We start from the raw sequence: 6,000 nt of genomic DNA, 5'->3' as shown, positions 1-6,000 counted from the left end.
CCCTGGCCCTCATGATGGGGGGAGAAAGAAAGAAAGAAAGAAAGAGTGCAGCCTAACCCCTGACGTGGGGAAAAGTGGGTACCCTGGCCCTCATGGGGGGGGAGAAAGAAAGAAAGAAAGAGTGCAGCCTAACCCCTGACGTGGGGAAAAGTGGGTACCCTGGCCCTCATGATGGGGGGAGAAAGAAAGAAAGAAAGAGTGCAGCCTAACCCCTGACGTGGGGAAAAGTGGGTACCCTGGCCCTCATGATGGGGGGAGAAAGAAAGAAAGAAAGAGTGCAGCCTAACCCCTGACGTAGGGAAAAGTGGGTACCCTGGCCCTCATGATGGTGGGAGAAAGAAAGAAAGAAAGAGTGCAGCCTAACCCCTGACGTGGGGAAAAGTGCGTACCCTGGCCCTCATGATGGGGGAGAAAGAAAGAAAGAAAGAGTGCAGCCTAACCCCTGACGTGGGGAAAAGTGGGTACCCTGGCCCTCATGATGGGGGGAGAAAGAAAGAAAGATAGAGTGCAGCCTAACCCCTGACGTGGGGAAAAGTGGGTACCCTGGCCCTCATGATGGGGGGAGAAAGAAAGAAAGAAAGAAAGAGTGCAGCCTAACCCCTGACGTGGGGAAAAGTGGGTACCTTGGCCCTCATGATGAGGGGAGAAAGAAAGAAAGAAAGAGTGCAGCCTAACCCCTGACGTGGGGAAAAGTGGGTACCCTGGCCCTCATGATGGGGGGAGAAAGAAAGAAAGAAAGAGTGCAGCCTAACCCCTGACGTGGGGAAAGGTGGGTACCCTGGCCCTCATGATGGTGGGAGAAAGAAAGAAAGAAAGAGTGCAGCCTAACCCCTGACGTGGGGAAAAGTGGGTACCCTGGCCCTCATGGGGGGGGAGAAAGAAAGAAAGAAAGAAAGAGTGCAGCCAAACCCCTGACGTGGGGAAAAGTGGGTACCCTGGCCCTCATGATGGGGGGAGAAAGAAAGAAAGAAAGAAAGAGTGCAGCCTAACCCCTGACGTGGGGAAAAGTGGGTACCCTGGCCCTCATCGGGGGGGAGAAAGAAAGAAAGAAAGAAAGAGTGCAGCCTAACCCCTGACGTGGGGAAAAGTGGGTACCCTGGCCCTCATGGGGGGGGAGAAAGAAAGAAAGAAAGAAAGAGTGCAGCCTAACCCCTGACGTGGGGAAAAGTGGGTACCCTGGCCCTCATGGGGGGGGAGAAAGAAAGAAAGAAAGAGTGCAGCCTAACCCCTGACGTGGGGAAAAGTGGGTACCCTGGCCCTCATGGGGGGGGGGAAAGAAAGAAAGAAAGAGTGCAGCCTAACCCCTGACGTGGGGAAAAGTGGGTACCCTGGCCCTCATGGGGGGGGAGAAAGAAAGAAAGAAAGAGTGCAGCCTAACCCCTGACGTGGGGAAAAGTGGGTACCCTGGCCCTCATGGGGGGGGAGAAAGAAAGAAAGAAAGAAAGAGTGCAGCCTAACCCCTGACGTGGGGAAAAGTGGGTACCCTGGCCCTCATGATGGGGGGAGAAAGAAAGAAAGAAAGAAAGAGTGCAGCCTAACCCCTGACGTGGGGAAAAGTGGGTACCCTGGCCCTCATGGGGGGGGAGAAAGAAAGAAAGAAAGAGTGCAGCCTAACCCCTGACGTGGGGAAAAGTGGGTACCCTGGCCCTCATGATGGGGGGAGAAAGAAAGAAAGAAAGAGTGCAGCCTAACCCCTGACGTGGGGAAAAGTGGGTACCCTGGCCCTCATGATGGGGGGAGAAAGAAAGAAAGAAAGAGTGCAGCCTAACCCCTGACGTAGGGAAAAGTGGGTACCCTGGCCCTCATGATGGTGGGAGAAAGAAAGAAAGAAAGAGTGCAGCCTAACCCCTGACGTGGGCAAAAGTGGGTACCCTGGCCCTCATGGGGGGGGAGAAAGAAAGAAAGAAAGAGTGCAGCCTAACCCCTGACGTGGGGAAAAGTGGGTACTCTGGCCCTCATGGGGGGGGAGAAAGAAAGAAAGAAAGAGTGCAGCCTAACCCCTGACGTGGGGAAAAGTGGGTACCCTGGCCCTCATGGGGGGGAGAAAGAAAGAAAGAAAGAAAGAGTGCAGCCTAACCCCTGACGTGGGGAAAAGTGGGTACCCTGGCCCTCATGGGGGGGGAGAAAGAAAGAAAGAAAGAGTGCAGCCTAACCCCTGACGTGGGGAAAAGTGGGTACCCTGGCCCTCATGGGGGGGGGGAAAGAAAGAAAGAAAGAGTGCAGCCTAACCCCTGACGTGGGGAAAAGTGGGTACCCTGGCCCTCATGGGGGGGGAGAAAGAAAGAAAGAAAGAGTGCAGCCTAACCCCTGACGTGGGGAAAAGTGGGTACCCTGGCCCTCATGATGGGGGGAGAAAGAAAGAAAGAAAGAAAGAGTGCAGCCTAACCCCTGACGTGGGGAAAAGTGGGTACCTTGGCCCTCATGATGGGGGGAGAAAGAAAGAAAGAAAGAGTGCAGCCTAACCCCTGACGTAGGGAAAAGTGGGTACCCTGGCCCTCATGATGGGGGGAGAAAGAAAGAAAGAAAGAGTGCAGCCTAACCCCTGACGTGGGGAAAGGTGGGTACCCTGGCCCTCATGATGGTGGGAGAAAGAAAGAAAGAAAGAGTGCAGCCTAACCCCTGACGTGGGGAAAAGTGGGTACCCTGGCCCTCATGGGGGGGGAGAAAGAAAGAAAGAAAGAAAGAGTGCAGCCTAACCCCTGACGTGGGGAAAAGTGGGTACCCTGGCCCTCATGATGGGGGGAGAAAGAAAGAAAGAAAGAAAGAGTGCAGCCTAACCCCTGACGTGGGGAAAAGTGGGTACCCTGGCCCTCATCGGGGGGGAGAAAGAAAGAAAGAAAGAAAGAGTGCAGCCTAACCCCTGACGTGGGGAAAAGTGGGTACCCTGGCCCTCATGGGGGGGGAGAAAGAAAGAAAGAAAGAAAGAGTGCAGCCTAACCCCTGACGTGGGGAAAAGTGGGTACCCTGGCCCTCATGGGGGGGGAGAAAGAAAGAAAGAAAGAGTGCAGCCTAACCCCTGACGTGGGGAAAAGTGGGTACCCTGGCCCTCATGGGGGGGGGGAAAGAAAGAAAGAAAGAGTGCAGCCTAACCCCTGACGTGGGGAAAAGTGGGTACCCTGGCCCTCATGGGGGGGGAGAAAGAAAGAAAGAAAGAGTGCAGCCTAACCCCTGACGTGGGGAAAAGTGGGTACCCTGGCCCTCATGGGGGAGGAGAAAGAAAGAAAGAAAGAGTGCAGCCTAACCCCTGACGTGGGGAAAAGTGGGTACCCTGGCCCTCATGATGGGGGGAGAAAGAAAGAAAGAAAGAGTGCAGCCTAACCCCTGACGTGGGGAAAAGTGGGTACCCTGGCCCTCATGATGGGGGGAGAAAGAAAGAAAGAAAGAGTGCAGCCTAACCCCTGACGTGGGGAAAAGTGGGTACCCTGGCCCTCATGATGGGGGGAGAAAGAAAGAAAGAAAGAAAGAGTGCAGCCTAACCCCTGACGTGGGGAAAAGTGGGTACCCTGGCCCTCATGGGGGGGGAGAGAGAAAGAAAGAAAGAAAGAGTGCAGCCTAACCCCTGACGTGGGGAAAAGTGGGTACCCTGGCCCTCATGATGGGGGGAGAAAGAAAGAAAGAAAGAGTGCAGCCTAACCCCTGACGTGGGGAAAAGTGGGTACCCTAGCCCTCACGGGGGGAAAAAAAGAGTGCAGCCTAACCCCTGACGTGGGGAAAAGTGGGTACCCTAGCCCTCATGGGGGGGGGAAAAAAAGAGTGCAGCCTAACCCCTGACGTGGGGAAAAGTGGGTACCCTGGCCCTCATGGGGGGGGCAAAAAGAGTGCAGCCTAACCCCTGACGTGGGGAAAAGTGGGTACCCTGGCCCTCATGGGGGGGGAGAAAGAAAGAAAGAAAGAAAGAGTGCAGCCTAACCCCTGACGTGGGGAAAAGTGGGTACCCTGGCCCTCATGGGGGGGGAGAAAGAAAGAAAGAAAGAAAGAGTGCAGCCTAACCCCTGACGTGGGGAAAAGTGGGTACCCTGGCCCTCATGGGGGGGGAGAAAGAAAGAAAGAAAGAGTGCAGCCTAACCCCTGACGTGGGGAAAAGTGGGTACCCTGGCCCTCATGGGGGGGGAGAAAGAAAGAAAGAAAGAGTGCAGCCTAACCCCTGACGTGGGGAAAAGTGGGTACCCTGGCCCTCATGATGGGGGGAGAAAGAAAGAAAGAGTGCAGCCTAACCCCTGACGTGGGGAAAAGTGGGTACCCTGGCCCTCATGGGGGGGGAGAAAGAAAGAAAGAAAGAGTGCAGCCTAACCCCTGACGTGGGGAAAAGTGGGTACCCTGGCCCTCATGATGGGGGGAGAAAGAAAGAAAGAAAGAGTGCAGCCTAACCCCTGACGTGGGGAAAAGTGGGTACCCTGGCCCTCATGGGGGGGGAGAGAGAAAGAAAGAAAGAAAGAGTGCAGCCTAACCCCTGACGTGGGGAAAAGTGGGTACCCTGGCCCTCATGGGGGGGGAGAAAGAAAGAAAGAAAGAGTGCAGCCTAACCCCTGACGTGGGGAAAAGTGGGTACCCTGGCCCTCATGATGGGGGGAGAAAGAAAGAAAGAAAGAGTGCAGCCTAACCCCTGACGTGGGGAAAAGTGGGTACCCTAGCCCTCACGGGGGGAAAAAAAGAGTGCAGCCTAACCCCTGACGTGGGGAAAAGTGGGTACCCTAGCCCTCATGGGGGGGGGGAAAAAGAGTGCAGCCTAACCCCTGACGTGGGGAAAAGTGGGTACCCTAGCCCTCACGGGGGGAAAAAAAGAGTGCAGCCTAACCCCTGACGTGGGGAAAAGTGGGTACCCTAGCCCTCATGGGGGGGGGAAAAAAGAGTGCAGCCTAACCCCTGACGTTCGGAAAAGTGGGTACCCTAGCCCTCATGGGGGGGGAAAAAAAGAGTGCAGCCTAACCCCTGACGTGGGGAAAAGTGGGTACCCTGGCCCTCATGGGGGGGGCAAAAAGAGTGCAGCCTAACCCCTGACGTGGGGAAAAGTGGGTACCCTAGCCCTCATGGGGGGGGGAAAAAAAGAGTGCAGCCTAACCCCTGACGTGGGGAAAAGTGGGTACCCTGGCCCTCATGGGGGGGGCAAAAAGAGTGCAGCCTAACCCCTGACGTGGGGAAAAGTGGGTACCCTGGCCCTCATGGGGGGGGAGAAAGAAAGAAAGAAAGAAAGAGTGCAGCCTAACCCCTGACGTGGGGAAAAGTGGGTACCCTGGCCCTCATGGGGGGGGAGAAAGAAAGAAAGAAAGAAAGAGTGCAGCCTAACCCCTGACGTGGGGAAAAGTGGGTACCCTGGCCCTCATGGGGGGGGAGAAAGAAAGAAAGAAAGAGTGCAGCCTAACCCCTGACGTGGGGAAAAGTGGGTACCCTGGCCCTCATGGGGGGGGAGAAAGAAAGAAAGAAAGAGTGCAGCCTAACCCCTGACGTGGGGAAAAGTGGGTACCCTGGCCCTCATGATGGGGGGAGAAAGAAAGAAAGAGTGCAGCCTAACCCCTGACGTGGGGAAAAGTGGGTACCCTGGCCCTCATGGGGGGGGAGAAAGAAAGAAAGAAAGAGTGCAGCCTAACCCCTGACGTGGGGAAAAGTGGGTACCCTGGCCCTCATGGGGGGGGGAGAAAGAAAGAAAGAAAGAGTGCAGCCTAACCCCTGACGTGGGGAAAAGTGGGTACCCTGGCCCTCATGGGGGGGGAGAAAGAAAGAAAGAAAGAAAGAGTGCAGCCTAACCCCTGACGTGGGGAAAAGTGGGTACCCTGGCCCTCATGGGGGGGGGAAAAAAAGAGTGCAGCCTAACCCCTGACGTGGGGAAAAGTGGGTACCCTGGCCCTCATGGGGGGGGCAAAAAGAGTGCAGCCTAACCCCTGACGTGGGGAAAAGTGGGTACCCTGGCCCTCATGGGGGGGGAGAAAGAAAGAAAGAAAGAAAGAGTGCAGCCTAACCCCTGACGTGGGGAAAAGTGGGTACCCTGGCCCTCATGATGGGGGG

The sequence above is a fragment of the Melopsittacus undulatus genome, chromosome 12 (genome assembly GCF_012275295.1).
Source record: "Melopsittacus undulatus isolate bMelUnd1 chromosome 12, bMelUnd1.mat.Z, whole genome shotgun sequence".
NCBI classification, from domain to species: domain Eukaryota; kingdom Metazoa; phylum Chordata; class Aves; order Psittaciformes; family Psittaculidae; genus Melopsittacus; species Melopsittacus undulatus.
This window is presented reverse-complemented; position numbering follows the sequence as displayed.